Here is a 21373-nt window from a genome sequence, read left to right on the forward strand (position 1 = left end):
AATAATAATAATAATAATAATAATAATAATAATACTAAATACTTAGTTTTCAAAAAAAATAATAATAAAGTAATATAATTATTTGTAAAATGTCAATATTTGCGTTAAAGGAGAACTTTTTATTCTTTTTACTAGAAAATATCGTCGAATAAAGTTAGAAAAATGAGTTGAAAGAGAGTATTTAAATTACACCAAAATGAACTCCAAGAATTTTTTGGCACAAGCTAAAATTCATGTAGAAATATCGCAAAAAGCAAAAACTCTAACTAGTCAAGAGATCATTTTTTGACTACGTGGTGCTCTATGGATCTATTATCTGTTATAATATATTTTGTATAGTTGCTTTTGCTTTTGATAAGAATTTATTTTGCTTTTGATAAATTATAAACCAAATACATCTATGATTTTTTTTCTTTCTTTCTTTCATATAATAGTATTTGAAACTGGAGTTGCATCTAATTAGCTTTTCTTATCTTTTCAATGAATGATCTCATAAGATATAGCTGAGCTTTACTTAAATGTGCAGCATTCTTCTCCATGCTTATCAAAATATGTCAAAAATATTATTCATACGAAACATCATACGATCACTCGTATTCTGTCTGTATTATGTACTTTTGTAATCTTACGTTAAAGCAATTGGCAGCCACTAAATCATTTTCTTATATTAAAAAGAGATCATCTTAAATTTGTAAACCCCGATTTCTTGTGTGTCACAATGATTTTTTCCAATCCAACAATCCCTATAAAAAGCAAAGGCATTTAGAAAATCAAGATCGTACGTACTTGGTGGACGAAATATTCATTGATGTGAGTTGACGATGCATGGGGATTTTATTCTTAGATATACATGTGATGTTATAATTCTTAGTTATGGATATATCATTGGTGATTTAAATATAGATTTAATTTATATACAATAAGAGTACAAAACTTTTGCTTAATTGCACTTTTCTTCCCTTGTTTTGGCACACTCGCAAAAATTGTCTATCATTTTAAAATTGAACATTTTGGTCTCTCAACTATATTATACTTTGGTCTCTACTCATACTTTTGATTTCATGTGGTAACTTTTTTAAATGAAGTGGCATGAAAAATAATGATTTAGTAAAATCTAAGTAGAAATATCTTTATCAATCCAAACAAACAATTAAATAATACTTAAATAAGTTACACTATTAACATAGTAAAAATAAATACAAAAATATTTTGCCCTGCTGTTGGTTTTCTTCTTTAATTAGTGTAAGAGACCAGATATGAGTTCTTCATCCATATTCTTCATCGTCACTATTTACATGAGATGAGATGAACAAGACTCATAGGCTATTCCTCAAAAAAAGACTCATAGGCTAGCACATATAGCCTGCAGGGGCGTAGGCATGATTAAATGCGAGAGTCTGTGAGTGAAATTAAGGTTTGCACATTTGTGTAAAAATATAACACAAAAATTTATAAAGTAAATTTAATTTTGATTCCTTTGAAAAATGCCAAAAATAAGTCGGACGGGGGATATATGCTAGGGGAATCATCTTAGAAATTTGGGGGTCTGTTTGGTAAGCTCATAAAAGAGCTTTTAGCTTTTAGCTTTTAGCTTATAAACTCGTTTGATAAAAAAAAAGTCCCGTTTGGTAACACTTTTCACCATGAGCTTATAACTTATTTCACGAGCTTATAAGCTATTTTTCGAAGCTATTTCAAGCGGCGTTTGAGCTTATAGCTTTTAGCTTATCATATTTTGTTCCATTTTTACCCTTAACATTTTAATTAAAACCCACATTACCCTTTATATATAAAAACACTTATTATGTTTTCGCCTTGCCTCCATTTCGTTTCAAAATGGTAACTATTTCAATGCCTTACGCTCTGTTGCTCAACATTTCCATGAAGCAATTTAATAATTAAACCCACATTTCCCTTTATATATAAAAAAATGTTCACGTAACAATTTTTATTTCAAAATAAAATTTTATAATTTATTTTTTTTAAAGTATAAAAACTGAAATGAAATGGAATAAGTTTAAAATGAATCTTCAACAAAAAAAATAATATTTTTTTAAATAGAAAAAAATTAATAATATGTAAAATATATATATTAAGAACATAATTTAATAATTTTATTAGAATTAAAAATGTCCTTTTATGTCATTTTACATTTATCAGTGGTTGAACACGCTAATTTTACCAAACACTCTAATTAGCTTATCGACTATCACTTAAAAGCCATCGCCTAGCTTATCGAGTGAAAAGCTATCACTATCCGCTATTTTTACCAAACGAGCACAGGACACTCCAAAAAGAATGATGAAAAAAATACTTATTTCAGAAAGACTGAGAAATAATTTAATAAAATACCCTTTTAATTATTAATTAATGTATGTTAAGAATTAGGTCTCCTACTATATGGGAGAAAGACCTTTGAAGAAGTAAACAAAAGTTGGCAGGGGTTTCCTTCAAAAAAAAAAAAAAAGTTGGCAGGGGTTAAGGCTGCCCCTGTAGCAGTATGTTTGCATCTTCCCATGCGTGTACCAAACAAACAGTACTTACATGAGAAAAATTGTACTTCATATAATTTATAATTACAAGTTGGGCAATTAGTGAAAATCATCTATAGATTTTGGTTTTCTTTACTCATTGTGCTTTAATTTGAAGGTTTTTTTTTTTTTTTTACAAGTTTGGACGATTCACCGATTCTTGACGTGTTTCATATAATACATAAGTGCAACTCAAATGACAACTACAGAGATATTTAATATGCTTGAACGTGGGTCTGCTAAAACTTTATGTGAGTTTTACATTTAAACTCCTTAAAATAAAATAAAAAATGCCATATAAAATTCTTTGCTAAGTGCCCTGGATCCCAAAGACGTGTAGAAGAAAAAGCATATGATGATGACAAAACTACACATCTTCTAAAATCTCATGTCCTAACCAGGGGCGGATACACTTGGGAGCTATGTGGGACCATAGCTCCACATGCTTTTCCCATTTTTTTTTTTTTTTTTTTTTTATATTAAACAAAACAGCTCACTAACGCCTCCCACTCTCTCACAAAAGCAGTAACACGCCCCTTCCTCTATCAGCTCTCCATCTCTCTCAATCTCAGCTCTCCATCTCTCTCAATTTCAAATTTCTCCTACTTCTCAACTCTCACCTCTCACTCTAAGGTAAGCAATTTCCCCCTTATTCTCCAATTGATTGTTTTAGGTTTTTAAAATTGGGGTTTTAAAATTGTTAGGGTTTCCTTAGTGACATCAATCAATTACTAAGAATCAGTTTAAAATTGGGGTTCAGTTGATAATTAAGTACTATACCATTCTTTTGGAATCAGTTTGATGTCATTTTGAAGCAAAATTTCATGGCATAATATGAATTGACTGATCCATTTGATTTTTCATTCATTTATAAATGGAAGACCAAAATGGATATATAATTATATAAAATATATCCACATTCTGTATGTTTTTCTTGTAAATTATGGAGCCACTATTTGAACAAAGTATAATTTGTAAAATTACTATCATTTGTAATTTATACGGCAGGGACTTGTCCAACAATCAGTTAACAGGCTCCATTCCGGATAGTATAACTTCTTCAACTTTGCAGCTTGTGTAAGTACCAACTGCATTATATTAAGGGTTCGGTTAAAATGTGACTTATATATATATTATATATATAGCACATATTAGCACAATCTCACTATTTAATGACTAATGATATTCTTGTTACTTGTACCAATGTGTGTGTTTTATAGGATGAAGAAATTTTTTCCCGTGCTTTCTAGAGACAAAGCTAGTTCTTCGGCTAGTCAAGAACCATCAAATACTCGACATCCAAGTGAACCACAAAATGAAGTTACACCTAACTCGGCCAATGAGGGTATTCAAGTTGTTGATTACAATTTGTTGGAAACGGATCCAGGACTTAGGTCTCCAATTTCAAGCTATCATCCTAACATCCAAGATGAGGTACGTAAAGCTTACCTTAAAAAGGTCGTTATCAACCTAGCAATTTTGTTTACCCTTGGTCTGATCTTGGTAGACAAAGACGTAGATTTTGTAAGAATTGGTTTAATTTGTATGATTGGATTGAGTATAGTGAATCTAAGGACCTAGCGTTTTGTTTGTCATGTTTTTTGTTTAAAAATGTGTCTAAAAGTGGTGGGGATCACTATGTGGGGGATGGTTTTAGTGATTGGAGGCATGCTCATAGATTGGCTACTCATGCGACTACTTCTTCTCATGTAGATTGTGTAGATATGGGTTTTTCTCTCATGAACCCAAACCAAAGTATTAAGGCTAATTTGTTTAAACAAACTAATCAAATGAATGTCGAATATCGTGTTCGTGTGCCGACTACATCCCTTCTAGCTACTAAGTATCTTTTGGCCTCTTGTATTATACTCCGGCATCATAGGTAGAGGGTTTGGGATTTCGGCGTGCCGCCTATATACGGTGCGCTTTTTGTTGTTTTTTCCCGTTTTCCCGCGAGTTGGTGGTGTGCCTTACACCTAACTTGTCGATGAATAAAAATTTTCGTTTCAACAAAAATAAATATTAATTCTTATTTTTATTATAGTTTGCATTATTGTTTTTTGAAATTTTAGCTCCACGTATACTTGAAGTCCTGGATCCGCCCCTGGTCCTAACTAAGAAAATAAAAAGAGAATCATATAGACACACATGTGGATGATCTAGAATTGACGAAGTAATAACCAGCAATTAAGGAACCTTGATTTGCCCTGAAATTCTTTACCTCTTACCTAACACATTTTTGAAGTTGTTAGGAGTCAAAGTCAACCACCCCATACTTAATTTTTATGCTGCACGCACGCACAATATGTACCACACAGGTTTTGTCATAGTAGACACACATGCAACAACAGTAATTTGACAATTTATTTTCATGTTTCAAGAAAAAATTGTTTCAAAATAATTGTTATTGTCATTTTCAGTTTTAATTTAATATTAAGTTTTTTTTAATAAAGACAAGATTAATGCATTTCATTTATGAGCAATCATAGAAGAAGAATCCGCCATCGTTAAGAGAAGAAAAGCTTCACAAAGAAGAAAAGTTGTAAGCGAATTTCATTATGAATTGAAAAAGATTACAGAGAATTATTTGATCAAAAGATAATAAGAGTACAATAGTTGAGACTTATTTATAGGGGTGAGTTAGTGTAACTAACTCCTAACTAACTTGCTTGCTCTCCAAGCTATCTAGATAACTTGCTCTCCAAGTTATCTTCTCACTATATTCTAATAGTCCCCCTCAAACTCAAAGTGGGAATTTTACCAATTTGAGTTTGAAATACAAGGAAAGTACAATGATTATTCATACTAGATTAACTAAACAAACTAGGGGTAAACTAAGTAAAATAAAGCTGGTAGAAAATGATAAGCAAGCCCAATGTAGTCCAACAAAGTGATCGGGCCCATGTCCAAATGAGGACTCCCAATTACGAGGAGAAGAATATGGACACACCGGTTTTCTTCCTTAGAGTATTGCAACCGCCGAAACATGCTTCAAAATAGTGGTACCAAACATGCTTTCAATAAGTGCTTTTCCAAAAACACTTCTCCAACACGCGTTTGTAAAGAAAGACTTTGAACATAACCGAACGGATTATACCAAACCGGATCTTAAAAAAAAACACTTTTGCGAATGCGATTCAAAACAACTTCTTCAATCGGCCACTCAATAAGTGCCTTTGCAAAGCAACTTATTTCGAAACGTGCTTCTAGAATGCACTTTCTTCAAACGAGAAAAGCTTGTTGTAAATGTGATTCCAAACACGTAAAACTCAAAACGTGATTCTTGAAACGTAGGAAAATTGCAATTACGGAAGCAATTTGCAATTTATGGAAGCAATTTGCAATTTATGGAAGTAATAAGATGCAAAATTACGAAAGAAGAAGAAGGAAATGAGTTTGACGGAGAATTGCGAAAACAGAGAAAACCGAACACAAACCAACACTTCCACCGGGATCGAAAATCAATGGAGAATAACCATCACCTCCGGTGAACCAAGGCGGTGCTTGAAATTACAATTCGAAAATGTTAACAAACTTCATGAAACGATTGATTAGAACCTTGGAGAAATTATCACCGTGGAATTGATTTGCGATGACGAAGCTGAACACGGCGGAAGGATCTCGAAAAATTTGTGGTTCTTGATCTTCCGTAACAATCTTTGTTGAATTCGCTACGGATTCAAATACGAAATCGAACGAATTAGAAGAATCACTTGCATTCAATACCGATGATGCGAGAAACGGGATCATTCAAAACACATGAGATTTCACCAATCATGATGCCGCAACCTTCAATCGGTGGTGCAACGGATTCGATCGGCTTGATAGGAACAATTTCGAATTAAAAGCTCGCCAAAATTGAAAGGAACGGCTTCGGATGATAAAGCTGCAGATTCTTGCGGTGGTTTCCGAAGCGGCGGTAATGGCGAAAACTTCTTTTCAACCTTTGATATCTTCCATAGATGACAAACAATGGAGTATGTCATTAGAAACGACGGAGGATCGAAAAGAACGGTAAAAATTTCGATGCGGCGGCGGAAGAAAAATGATATCTCGAAGATCGCAACCGAGGCGAACGGTATCGCTCCGATACCATCATAGAAGTAGAAAACGCCATGGTTAAGAGAAGAAAAGCTTCACAAAGAAGAAAAGTTGTAAGCTTGAATTTCATTATGAATTGAAAAAGATTACGAGAGAATTATTTGATCAAAAGATAATAAGAGTACAATAGTTGAGACTTATTTATAGCGGTGAGTTAGTGTAACTAACTCCTAACTAACTTGCTTGCTCTCCAAGCTATCTAGATAACTTGCTCTCCAAGTTATCTTCTCACTATATTCTAATAAGCAAAGAGGATAGAGTATCGGGTACAAAATAAAAGAGATGGGAGCTAGTGTGAGATAAGTAAGCTCTAACTACCGTCAACAACGACCATATTAGCTTGCCTCTCTACATTGAGAGATAAAGTCTTCAAACTCGCGAGATGAGTGAAAGTAGACTACGACATCAACAAGAATTTTGCTATCGGTTTCAAAATAAACGGATTGAAAGTCGGAATGTGTTCCTAAGTTTATCATCTAAAGTAGTCTCGTGGCTTCAACTTCTAAAACGGACAAAAGATTGTGAAAATCCGGACCATATATGCCGACCATATTATTGTTGAAAATTACGGCGTCTAGGATGCACTTTACCACACCTAAAGGCGGTTTGAACCACGATATTTGTTGGTTCGTGTTTTGTGCTTGAGGTTTAGCACTTTGCATGCAAGACCATTCATGGAGTGTGTCCTTTAATCAAGATATGATAATAGTGGTGGAGTGTCGGAAGACTCTCAAAGCTTTGCGTTACGACTCTTTTAAAGACTCCAAAGTAGCATTGCGGCAATTTGTTGATGGTGAACTGAAAACCTACACAAGAAATTAAACAAGAAAGTGAAAAAATAGCTAGCTTGATATAACGGCTCCTAGATCCCTAGCCTCTGTGTGCGGGCACGAAGAGAAAAAATGCATGTCGAGATTCGGCTAATGACTCACAAACAACACATGAGTTGTCACAAACGTCTATGATCGATAAAATATTTGATTTATAAGAGAGGTGACCTATATATCTAATACATTAAGATTTTAGGTGGAGATGTGGCGTCTCCCTCTTGTGGTCTTGGAACATTGGCCTTATTGTTTCTCCCGTGACCCGATGACTCCCCAACAAGTGGCATTGAATCCTGGTTCAACTTGGTGGGATAGTGGAAGTAGATCTTATATTGGATTCTATTACGGGAGGATGAACAAACCCTTCGGGAAGGATTGGTGGGTTTCAAGTGTCTCTCATGTCATCTACAAATGGATAAAATCTTGAATTTATAAGAGAGACTCATATAAGAAATAGAATAACATTATCTACTACATTTTTGGGTTTTTTTTTGGTTACCCATTTTTGGGTTTAAATACGTTACATTTTTGTTTTAAACTATGAAATGATAAAATATAGGGTTAATTAAGTAAATAGTCCCTATAAATATTCAGAATTTTGTTTTTAGTCCCTACAAAATAAAATCACGAGTTTTTAGTCCCTATAAAATTTTCCATCAACATTTTTAGTCCCTATAAAATTTTTCCATCGGCATTTTTAGTCTCCGTCAAAAATTTCCATCAACATTTTTGGTCCCTAAAATGTTTAGGGAAAATGTCACGGGGACTAAAAAGTGTGATTTTATTTTGTAGGGACTAAAAACAAAACTGTGAATATTTATAGGGACTAAAAACTTAATTAACCCTAAAATATATGTTCTATTTAAATGAGAAGATTACCTTGATGGCACAGTGATATATATAACTTAGTAATTCAATAATTATATATAATTTTTTTAAAATTCATTGACTAAATAAACAATTTTATTTTTATTTTTATGAAAACTTTTAATTATTCTAAAATTATGAGTAATTAATTCTATTAGCTAGATTTCCTAGTAGCTCGCCTGAAGAAGAAAAAAATATTATATGTGTTAACATATATTATATATGTTAGATAAGTTAAATAAATATATGATATATATTAAATATAAATGACAAAACTACCCTTACAAGAAAATTATATTTAACTTGTCAAAAAAATTAAATTAATGTTCATATTTTTGTAATCTATAATTATAATTTTATTTTTAAACATTATAATATTTTTAACTTTTATTTTAATTTTTATGTCTATATTTTATTATGTTTTAATTTATATATTTTATATTATTTGTATAGGGATAATCTGTAATTCGTTTTCTTATCATATCCTGCTTTTTCTAACCCAACTTATACTCGGAATATGAATTATAACTACATAGACATGATAGAATAAGTTTCGGGATTAACTTATCATATCATGTTGTGTCGTAAAAACTTAGATTAAAATATGATATGATATATTTATCTTATCATGTTCATCAAACGGTCTTTTAAAGTTTTTGGTGGAGATATGATGTCTCCTTTTTTGTGATCATGAAACATTAACCCGTTGTTTCTCACGTGACCGGACTCCCCAACACTATTCACGTGAGAAATAAGCAAAAGAGACCTTCCTACATCGTATCAACTTGTGACACATCAACACTTTGGACATACTCACACCAAATTAGTCATGATATTAATAGAGAAATGATATTTTGACAACAACCACTTTTTGACAACTTTTGGACAACTTTATCTCTCGATACTCACATGATGTTGTTATTCTCTCTCTTCCTTTTTCTTTCTCCATTGTTTTTGACCAAATAAGAAGTGAGAAAAAGCAAGGTTGTCAACAAAGTTGTCGTGAATGGATGTCAAAATATCATTACTCTAATTAATATCATGTACATTTTTATGAAAATAAATGGATGAAAGAAGCAAGTTTGGTATTGAAAATTTAAGGACTATGGGGATGGCGGGTGCACCAAGGTAGCAGGTAGGACCACACCCAAGTGGGACGCATTGTGCTTGGTGGCGTTGTGAGGGTTTTGGGGAATGTTACTCCTCCGTTCCTTTTTAAGTGTCGGCTTTTGGAGAAATTTTTGTTCTATTTAATCGCTCACTTTCAAAGTTGATACGGCAACGATAAATGTTGTTTTACCAACATTACCCTTAGTTATTTATTGTGGAGAGAGAAATATATGAAATAAGATATTAAATGACTAAGGCTATTATAGTAAAAGTATAGATTATTGTATAAGAAAAAGTAACATTTATTGAGTGTCTTGGTTTGTGTAAAATGTTAAAAAGTGACACTTAAAAAGGAACGGAGGTAGTATTTGTTAGTGACATAATGTGTGTGTCTCAAATGTCTCATATGTGTATGTGTGGGAGACATTGACAGTAATGCAAATCTTTGACCGTTGACCTTTCCACAGTGGTATTTTATTATTTTTAATAATTTTCTCATTATTTAATACTTATAAAAGAAAAAAAAATGATCCAATTTTTATTGTGATCCATTTAACATCTCGAGATAAATGCTAAGATCTAACAATTAGATTAATGGTGAATTGAAATAAGGATGTGATGTTTTTATAATGCTCCAAAATGGCTTGCTTCTCTCCACTGTTTGTCTCCCATTACCCAATTTGACACTATTTTTTAGTTGTTATCCATATTCTATTACACTGCCTTTGCATAATTGGATGTCTCAACTGCAAAAGAGGAAAAACCCATTAATTTATTCCCTTTTTTTCTGGTCAAATATCATTTTTATATGTCAAATATATTAGGACCCCTACTCTTCTCCGGAATTCCCTTGCTAGGCACCATAGGTAGTGTTACTATCTAGGCTTGAAGTCAAAAGATGTGAGATTGAGTGAAGTTAAAGGATTGTGCTTGTGCATTAGCTAGAAATATGTAGTATATCCATTCCCTTGCTAGGCACCATTGGTATGCTAGAAATATGCTTACCAAATTTAACAATTATTCTTTTAAAAAGTCAACTATTATAATTTTCAATGCGCTCAATACACAACTTTTCATAAAGAACTTACTAATTAAAATGCTTAAAGAGTGTCCCAAAAGCACTCATTAACATTTCCCATACTTAAAATACTATTTAGGATATAGCAGAGTAGGCAAATAATGGTTCTAAATAGGATCTTGAAAGCACTAACATATCAACTTAATTGTGGATATATATATATCTTCATGATTTGTCTTCTTATATACAAAAAGTAATTATTAGATATTTAATTGAGAGGAGAAACTCTTTCAAATCATCTCAAGCCTAATCTGTAATGGAAATATTGTAGGAGGGAGTTTACAACTTTGTCCTTATAAAAATTGCAGATTGAGTAATATATTTTTTGAGTTGTTTTTATTTATTTTTGCTACTTACGTGGATGTGCTAATGTGCTTATGCTTGTGTGAATCTTTTCTTTGGTTATTTTCTCAACATGTACCACCAAACACACATGTCTTAGCAGTCAATTCCTATATGATTAACATTAAAGGGCATTTTGTGAATTGCATCGAGAATCTTTCAATTGACTCAACGTGATTTACCCTAATTCACTTGAAACTCCATTTATAAAAATGACTCTTGCTTCAAGTGAAATGTATATATTCTACTTATAAAATTCTTTCACTCTACCCAATCAAATATTGATTTGAGCATCCAAGTATTTCATGATACAATAATGATGAAAATGAGAATGATAGTGAGTCAAATTGAAATATTACACTTTTCGTTATATTTTATTCATTAGCAAAATTTTAAGATCCGTTTGATGAACATGATAAGATAAATGTATCGTATCATATCTTAATAATATAAAATAGAAAGGAGGCTCCAACTTATTACATCAAATTAGACTATGATAAACTATGAGGGTAAGCTATATATGTAGGAACTATCTGAATATTTGAATTACTATTTACTAGTACAAGATGGATCTATAAATGCAGTAACTTGATTGTATACAGGATGATTTGTTAGCAAAGTACAAGATCAATGCCATGCACAAAGGATTGTGTATCCTCTTGGATATAATGGTAAATGGTATTTTGGTAACATCTTTTGTATTGAAAGTAGGGTAATTTATGGGGATAAAAGGATGGTTTGGTGATTGGAGTGGGGTAACTAAGCTAAGAAGCGGAGCGATAAAGATAGAGATTATATCCCGGCCTTTAGCATAAAAACTAAAAATACTAACATTTATCGTTGAGAAAGTAGGGTAATTTTCGTAAGTCAAGGAGCAACAAAAATGAGAATGACCTAAGTAAGATAAGTAGTTTCTATGTGGAGTACCACCACTACAAGAAAATTACATATTCTTGGGGAGTATGGGAAGCGGCAATGATTTAAACGTTCACCTACAATAAAAGATTTAGACATCACATCTCCTCCCAAAATCTTAAGGCATTAGATATATGAGTTCACTCTCTTATATGTCTAATATTTCCTCAATGTGGACATAATCATTCACACTTGATTTCCAGCACATATTTCTTGCATACTTATCAAAGATTTTTGGGGGAGTGTTGTTTATGCCCTCATTATAGTTTTGTCTTCCTCCCCCATTATAGTTTCAAATTTGAATCATCATTTTCTCTATTTTTCCTTCCTTGCAAATTTTAAAGGCTACATAGCCTTCGATTGACCATCGAAAAATGGCTTTACAAGCATATTTTTGATATTTTTGAAGGTCTTTGGCCGTCAACAATGCCAGTTTTTCTTGTAGTGTAATGAGGGAACATAAATGTTGCTACATTTGTTTTAATAACAGTAAGAGATGTTATGATTGATGTAATTTAGGAAAATAAATATTACTCCCTCCGTCCCATATTACTTGACCTATTTAGAATATTTGCACTATTCATGTATCATGCTTTGACTCTATTTTTCTACTAATATATAAAAACAAAATGTAGCATATAAGATGTTGTTAGATTCGTCTCGATTAATATTTTCAAAATATCCAATTTTCGTAATTTTTTCTACTAGATTATTAAAGAAATTTAAGTTTAAAATTGTGCGTTGGCATACGTGACGAGTCAACTAGGTCGAAGTAATATGGGACGGAGGGAGTATCCTGCTTCACTGCGTGCATCCTATGATTTTGTACACACATAAAAGTACCATACCCAATGCATTATGAAATGAAATCATGCATAATAAACTAAACTATGATCATGGCTTGAAGTAATAAGTACTAGGTAGGGTAATTATATTTTAGGACTTTCACATTGGTGGCTCGGTTAACTAGAAAAAATGGTAACCAAATTGAGTTTTAGAACATAGTATTAGTTACAAACCAGAATCTAGCACATATACAATACATTGGTAATACTAATTGATAATTAAACATCTTCTCAATGCATGATTAACTTTATGAAACCAATTATGTGGTCCCTAATATGATGCTACCATTTGGGTGTAACAAGGAAGAAAATTGTCAGTGGCAGCACTAACATGGAGGAAACATTTGAATCAATCCATAAGGAATTCATCATCACCCTTTCGTTAAGCTAGGACTACCTAAAAAGGTTGGTAATATAGTATTTGGATAAAATTAGCATAGTTATTAAGTAAAGTACATGTTTCTGACTTAATGCTAATTGGCTATTACAGATCCAGAGAGATAGTAGTAAAATTTTAAAGTATTTGTTCATCACATGTACCTTTTTTGCTTTGGACATATGGTAACATTGCATAGTCAAGGTAAAAGGTACCACTTTTTTGCCCCTTTTTCTTGATAAATCAAAAGGGCATTGAATCTTGTAAATTTTGATTACTTATGAGCAAGAAAAAAATAAATTGGGTGTTTAGCACATAAATTGATTTTAAATGAATTAATTTTAGTTAAAAATGAGTTGAATGTAAAATGATATATATTTGGATATATTTAAGTATGAAGGGAATGATTCAAGGTTACCAATTAATTATAGAAATCAAATGCTACAACTTTTAGCTCCAAGTTATAATCAATTTTAGAGGTAAAATCAAAAACATATAAGCATGTCAAAATTAAGTCTACATCACTAGAATCACCTAACGATTCAACAAATGTTGAAACAAACATAAAACATGTTATTTCGTTTCACTTTTGAAAGGATTCACAATTGATTCTAGAGGTGTAAAATTAATTTTAACATGCTTGGCTGTTCTCGAGAATAGAATTGATTTTCCTCCACAATTGATTCCAACTTAAAGTTAAAATTTAGAGTTTTTATCTCTACTATTGATTTGTAGCCTCAATTTTATTTTTCAAATCACTTTTCCATAAATCTATCAAAACATTAATCACATTGCATTCAACTTCCAATTAGATAGAACCAATTTTACAAAATTGATTCATTCAAAATCAATTTTTATCGCAACAAAATCAAATAAAGGCCTTCTAGAAATTTATGCAATTATGATTTTAAGACCCTTAAGTGTTGCTAGTCTAGCACAGCCCCACCTGGTTGCATAATTGCATGAATCTTTTTTATCTTCTTCAGGAGAAAAAGTAATCAAGTAACAAAATGATGAATTTTCTTTTCCTTGTTAAAATTAGATAGAAAACACGTTGAAAGCAGGAAAAATATGGCAGTATACTTGAGAGTTATTGTGTTACCAATTCTATAATTTCCTCCTCAATCAAAATAGGTAGCTATGTGGTCCATATTAAAAGTAACTTCAACAGTACTCAAACGTGGTGATTTGAGACTCTCAATGAAGAAATTAGTCAAAAGAGTAGCATTTCTTTAAATCAAAACAAAACCCTTAATCTTAAAATTTCTTCTTCAATTTACAATGTTTGTCACATCTAAAATGTAAATGTTTGGATGCTGATTTATGAATTTATTTGAAAGTGACTAAGTTAATGCAGTATGATGACTAGTATATATAAATCAAGCCCATGTTTGGTACTACGGTGGAGATTACGAAACCGCATTGACGGAGAAGCTACGTATTGGAGCTTTTGGTTTTCACGGTGAAAAAACACATATGAACAGGAGAACCGCTCGGCCACCGCAGTTCCAAACACACGGTAAATAGTTCTTAGATGAAGATTGAACTCGTTTTTCAAGTTGTACTATTGTAAATTTCATTTGGTGAATTCATAATAAATCACTAATCTTTATTTGACGACTAAGATGTTCTAATAGCAAGTACCGGTGACTGCAGATATTTTAGGTTTGGAGAATCGATATTACTTAATTCACATCCTTCAAATGTGTTTCTATTTCAATGTAAATAAAACATCTTTCACATACAACCGCAAAGACTAATCATTCATTCCGCATAAAAACATAATAGACGACAAAACTCTCCTTTGAGAGTTTAAACTTTACTAAATTTCAAGAGCTATATTCAAATTTTGATACTTTAATTAAGCTGAAAGAGACTTCAATCATATTATTTAAACGCTCTTGGATTCGATTAGAAGTGTACTCTTTAATCAACCTACACTCCATTTTGAATCTTTGTTATGTTATTTTTTGGTAGAAGATAATTAATGTGACTTCAAGTTGTCAAAAAAGATGATGAAATAACTTGAATTGTTTGTTGTTTATTTTCCACATTGCACTTTTCCTTTTACTTTGTAAGATGGAAAACCTTTTTCACCGACACACAAGGGGAAGTGCTTAGGCCACACTTGACCGACAAGAGGATCATCACAATATGTTGAAAGAAATGAAAGTAATATGACTTTGTATGTACGAGCTTGTACCTCTACCAGGACGTGTCCTTACATGCTTCAAATTCAAACAAAATTTAAATGGCTAAAAGAAAAGTAGAAAAAGTTGAAAAAAAGGACATAGAAAGAAAAAAATATTGTATAAAGGCAAAGTGAACCTATAGCTATAGATAAATGGTTGATGAGTATTATGATATACTTTGTCCACCACTTCATGCAACAAATAGATAACACATGACACCAATTATATTACAAAAGTAAAATTTGTTGTCAAATTCTTATTTCTGCAGCATTATATTACAAAAGTAAAATTTGTTGTCAAATTCTTATTTCTGCAGCGAACTGTCAAAGAGAAAGTATTTATAGAATTTCAAGAGATTCCTTATTATGAACCCTTTATCTCATTATATAGTTTGTTCATAATTCATGCACAACATTATTATTATTATTATTGAGAAGGTGTGACCAAAGTCATTTTTGAATGTATAAACGTATATGCACATAATTTTGTACTTTAAAAGGCTTTATTCACCCTACCCCTCTTTCAGGCTTTTACTTTTCTAGATTCACTGCACTTGGGAAAAGCATGCAGTCAAAGAATCTTGATCATTTGATGAATATTGGGCAACATGTGTATTTTAACTTTATCAAATTATCTAAAATATATTTAAAAAACATGAGTTATCTGATCTTTATCTAACAAGTAAGAAACCGTTTATGATTTTGATTTCGGTCCACAGTCGTAATTGCGGCTACAACAATTTGAACTGCATCAACCACATTTTCTCACAATATAAAGTTTGCACTTAACTGCAGTCACAATTGAAAATCATGAAACTGTCGCTCGTTGCAGTAAAATATTATCCGTCCTCTAGAAGAAGATGAAAATTTTCAACTGGATCAGCCACATTTTTCCGCATTATACAATTCACAACATATCCGCAACCGCAATCGAAAACCATGAAACCATCTAGTTGCTGCAGTCAAATATGACTCAACAGCTAGATGAAGATCAAAAGCAACTTTACTAACTTTCCCATCAAATCTAGATTAATTGCACTTAAAATAAAGCATGTAGTCAAAGAATCATGTTCGTTTGATGAAGATCAAGCAACTTGTAGTTGAACTTCACCAAATGACTTTAGAATACATTTCAGAATATGATGCATTTGATCTTCATCTGACCACTTAAAAACCATCTAGTTGTTGTAGTCAAATATGTCTCAACTTCTAGACGAAGATCAAATATAACTTCACTAACTAAATTTTTTTTAAAAAAAAATCTCGTAATATAAACCATTTTATACTCACTTAACGACTCAAATCGATTAACTGTGACATCTAAATGTTATTTTTTTCACTACATTTTTACCCTCTTGACAATTTTCCTTGTCCCTAGTTTATCCTTTTCAAATTACAAAATACTCCCTCCGTCCCGAATTAATTGAGCCATTGGCTCATTTCACACTTATTAAGAAAAATGTATAAATAAAGAGGAAAGTGGAATATATTGAATTGGGAATGATGAAAGTAGTATTAATTAGAGTTATAAAGGGGAAAAAGTGGAATATATTGAATTGGGAATGATGAAAGTAGTATTGAAAATTGAAATGGGCTCGGTTATTTTGAGACACTTTTTTTAGTAAATGGCTCAGTTAATCCGGGACGGAGAGGAGTACATTAATGAAAATTTTAAGGGACAAAATACATTAATGATGTTTGGGTTAATTATGTTTCTAGTCCCTATAAAATAACGACCTTATAAGTTTAGTCCTTACTTAATTTTAATAGCATTTTTAGTCCCTAATTTTGTTTTTCTCGCGAGTATTAGTCCCTACTCAATTCAAATTTGTTTAATTTATGCTTAAACTCTTAAATTTTTGAACAATTTTTTGCGTACATGTTTAGAACATTACTAAAAGTTCCTACTGCAAAAAATTATCGCAAAATTTGATTTCTACATCCAGATTTTATTACTTTTTATCTTTAACTTTTGTCGTTTTAAAAAATTCATATTTAATTCATTTCATGTCGAGGAAAATTCTAAATTTTAGTAAACGAACCTTTCATAGTGTTCTAATCTTGTCTCAAAAAAATCGTTCAAAAATTTAAGAGTTTAAGGATAATTAATCAAACTTTGTTTTAGCAGGACTAAATTTATAAGTAAATTTTTTTTATAGGGACTAAAAATGCTATTAAAATTAAGTAAGGACTAAACTTACAAGGTCGCTATTTTATAGGGACTAGAAACATAATTAACCCATGATGTTTTCACAAAAAATGTTGTAATTAAATGGATGGAATTAGAAGATCGACAATTTATCCCTTTCTTAATAATTGAAATGTAATTTTGGAAATAGAATGTATATTATTCACAAATTTATTATAAAAATTATCTTTCTTAATTCGTTATTAACAAAAACAGTCTTAAATATAAGGACGGAGATAATTTCGATAAAAAATCGTTAAAATAGGTGATCATATCAATGAAGCATGATACTCCAGATGCATTCACCTTGCATTCACTGTTCAAGCCATCTTGTTAGTAAAATGTCACCTGAATAAGTACTGTTGTATTCATGAATACCTATATGCAGGTTAATCAATAGGCTACTAGAAGAATCCAGATATATTGAACATGAATAAATATTGGAAGCTTTAACATAGCCTTATTATGCAATGCATGCTTTCAAAAATAAAATAAATTGTTTCATGTACTGTATTATTAACACTCACATCAGTACATCACTTTACAGAGTCGTACTTCTTTAAAATGATATAAACCACATTTTATATCCTTTCACTTTCTTACTTTTGACTCCTGTGAGTTATCTGCACATGTTTTTTTTGAATAAAAGACATAAACGTATTATCACACTCAAATGACTACTAATATGACAAGAAAACACTAATTTATACAAAATGACTGAAATTCAAAGAGAATAGATTCCTTCATTTCCTTTTTTTCTTTCTTTAATCAGTAATCCCTCATAGTGTGTAAGTTATGATGACAGTGCCTAATCCAATTCATGCATATTAAGTAAATTGTATTAGTCGATAATGACAACATCGAAACGATAATGACGCATCAACACTCGATAATAATTTAAAAAAAACAAAAGTAATTGTATTAGTCGATAAAGATGCATAAACAATAAGATTAGTCAAAGAAGGTTTTACAAATATACGGTATCTTGCTTATGAAGCAATCACACAAAGACAACATCGTACACAATAATAACTCGTCAACACTAATAATAATTTGAAAAAACAAAAGTGATTGTAATTAGTGTATAAGGATGCATAAACAATGAGGTTAGCCCAAAAAGGTTTTACAAAGATAATATATGGTATCTTGCTAAGGGGAAAAATGTAAATATGAAGAAGCCAACAGAAGTTATTACATCCTAAATATCTACACAAAGTGTATTCATCTATTTAAAATAATTAATATTCCTTTGACTTAAATAAAAGAATTAAAAAATAGAGTAGCTAACATAGCCAACTTAAAGCATTCAAGAGTTAAGAAGTAAGTGAAGTTCATGCAAGTTGCATCAAAATTCACTAATATTCAAACATGATCAATGAGAGTGAGACCAAGCACCGTTAAAGGTGAAATAAAATACTACTAAAAAACAATTATTATGAGAAAAGATTTAGCAGGAAGAATCTAATTCATCAACTTTATCTCCTAGCTGGACTCATCTTTTCTAGAATTTAGTGTCAACCAATGAAATCTATCAAACATAATCCTCCCAAGATTTTCATTAACATGGACCTTAGATTATAATCATTAGTGTCAGGTTTTGAAGCATAATAATAAGGGAGCTTCTATGGTGCAGTCATGAAATTGATTTTTTTGAAAAAGTTAATTTTGATCTTAATGTTTGATTCATTTTTAAATTCATTTTTAAAATTGTTGATTACCGATTAATGATCAAAAGTAATTCATCTAGTAATGCTTGCAACATCTTGGACTTACGGGTACTATTTTATCGTTGGAAGCTTTAACATGCAAACAAAGTTGATGATATTATATGATAGTCTTAAGTGTTAAACCTTGTGGGGTGTTACGCTTAAAACAAGGTAGGATAAAATTAGATTAAGTGTAGTCTTGTTAATCCGATGAATTGATGATACTAGGAGGACCGAACTTTTGATGTCATTATACAAACAAGGGTGTTACTCACTACATTTTTGATGTTATAGTGTTAACTTCACCAAAAAAGTTATTCTCATGACTTCACCATAGAATTTTCCTAATAATAATCCATGGCATAGTGACAATAATAATAATAATAATAATAATAATAATAATAATAATAATAATAATAATAATAATAATAATAATAATAATAATAATAATAATAATATAAATATATAATCAACATTGCTATTTATCTAGAAAGATTTTGTCAAGAATTGATCAAGAAAAGGTCTCAACAATTAAATTTGTTATTTACCGGAAATCAAAAGAAGTAATAATGTGTAATTAAGAAAAGATGTTAGCAAATACACCGTCTTGAAATTTTCCCGATACGGTTTGTCGCCGTATCTATCATTTCTCATATATAATAAACATAACATGCAAGTAAGAAGTTGATTAATAAGCGAGTGGCCTTATTAGGCATGTTTGCTAATTAGGGAAATTTAGAGCAAGGGGGGCATTTGAGAAAAATTATGATTGTTTGTTAATATATATGTTATTATGAGAGCAAGGGGGAAATTTAGAGCAAAGGGGGGCATTTGAGAAAAATTATGATTGTTTGTTAATATATATGTTATTATAAATTCTTTGGTCATTTGGAGGTACCAAAAAAGAAGAACCAAACATATGGGTGACTCTGACTTGGTTGAGGCCACAAATCACATGGCAAAACCAATAAAATGAGTTTGTCGGCTACTTTTGAAGGCAAAGGATGGCTAGTGAGCAAGGCACAAACATTTTGATTATGGTCTAGTATGTAGCAGAGGATAAACATTAATCTAAAAGATGAAAGTATACATGTCATTGACAAGATGAAAAAAAAAAAAGACAATGAGATTACCTCAGTGTATTTAGTGGCAATAGCTTAATTAGTAGGTGGTATCTCTTCATAGATATTTACATCCTTTCACATGAGTCATCATAATTTAATTATATTTATTTAATTGCATCTCAATCATAAGCTGCAACCGTAATTTAGAACCATTTTCGACTACTACATTTGCATTTAATTAGGTGCCAAAAAATAACAATTATTACTATACAAAAAAGTTTGTGCTTTGCACTAAACATCATTGCTTTAGAATCACAAAACCACCTACTAATTAAGCTATTGTCACTAAATACACTTAGGTAATCTCATTGTCTCTTTCTTTTTGATTCATATGTTTAGTGCAAAGCACAAACTTTTTGTATAGTAATAATTGTTATTTTTTGCACCCTAAATAAATGCAAATGTAGTAGTTGAAATGGTTTTAAATTACAGTTGCGGTTATGATTGCGATGCAATTTAAAAATAATTAAATAAATTTAATTAAATTATAATGACTCATGTGAAAGAATGTAAATATCCATGAAGAGACGCAAATAAGTTTCTACTGATATTTATAATTTGGTGAAAGTTATTGATGAATGTCAAATGAGTTGGTCTCTTCCATAAAGTTTCTCTACCATATTGCCATTAAGAGCGGGTCGTTACAAAAATGAATATATATTTTTATATCATCATTGATGAAAGCATGTCCTTTAATGTCTTTATTATATGTGAGAATCATAAAACTCTTTAGAATGTGTTAGTTTTCTAGAATATAAACATGAATTTGAAAAACTATAACTTACATGCAAACATTTGTATTGCGATAAAATAGACAAATGCATATGTTGCGACTGTACTTGGTCGTTGAGAAGACCTCTAAAACTGTTATATTGCAACTTGTAATTATTGTTGTGAACTACAATTTTTTTTGACAAGTTTGTGAACCACAATTTAAAACCATGATAGTAGTAATATCATAGTGATTTAGAAGACAATGAAGTTCATGTCAAATCCTAGAGTTCAACTGGCTTAATTAGCTTAGAAAAACTTTGATCCCATCGTTTCTTGTCACCCCATAGGCTACCTTGCGGGACCTTGAATTGCGAATGCACTCTTGACCTCAAGTACACTACAAAAGTATTTCTCTTTTAGATGATGATTGCAGCCATATGGACTGTTGAATAGGGGCA

General features: G+C 31.1%; 1 long non-coding RNA gene across 2 annotated transcripts; it reads left to right on the forward strand.

The window, feature by feature from the left end:
• The first annotated feature begins 2990 nt into the window (after nucleotides 1-2990).
• Nucleotides 2991-13413, forward strand: LOC146899458 (uncharacterized). 2 transcript variants are annotated; one of them, XR_015024158.1, is made up of 5 exons: nucleotides 2991-3164; nucleotides 3540-3608; nucleotides 3752-3965; nucleotides 12920-13021; nucleotides 13107-13413. It is a non-coding gene; the product is annotated as an uncharacterized LOC146899458 (long non-coding RNA). The 2 variants fall into 2 exon arrangements; XR_015024159.1 differs by lacking the exons at nucleotides 12920-13021; nucleotides 13107-13413 and adding an exon at nucleotides 4245-4551.
• Nucleotides 13414-21373: the final 7960 nt, after the last annotated feature.

The sequence above is a fragment of the Medicago sativa genome, chromosome 8, assembly GCF_051527215.1.
Source record: "Medicago sativa cultivar Bolivia chromosome 8, Bolivia_mono, whole genome shotgun sequence".
NCBI classification, from domain to species: Eukaryota; Viridiplantae; Streptophyta; class Magnoliopsida; order Fabales; family Fabaceae; genus Medicago; species Medicago sativa.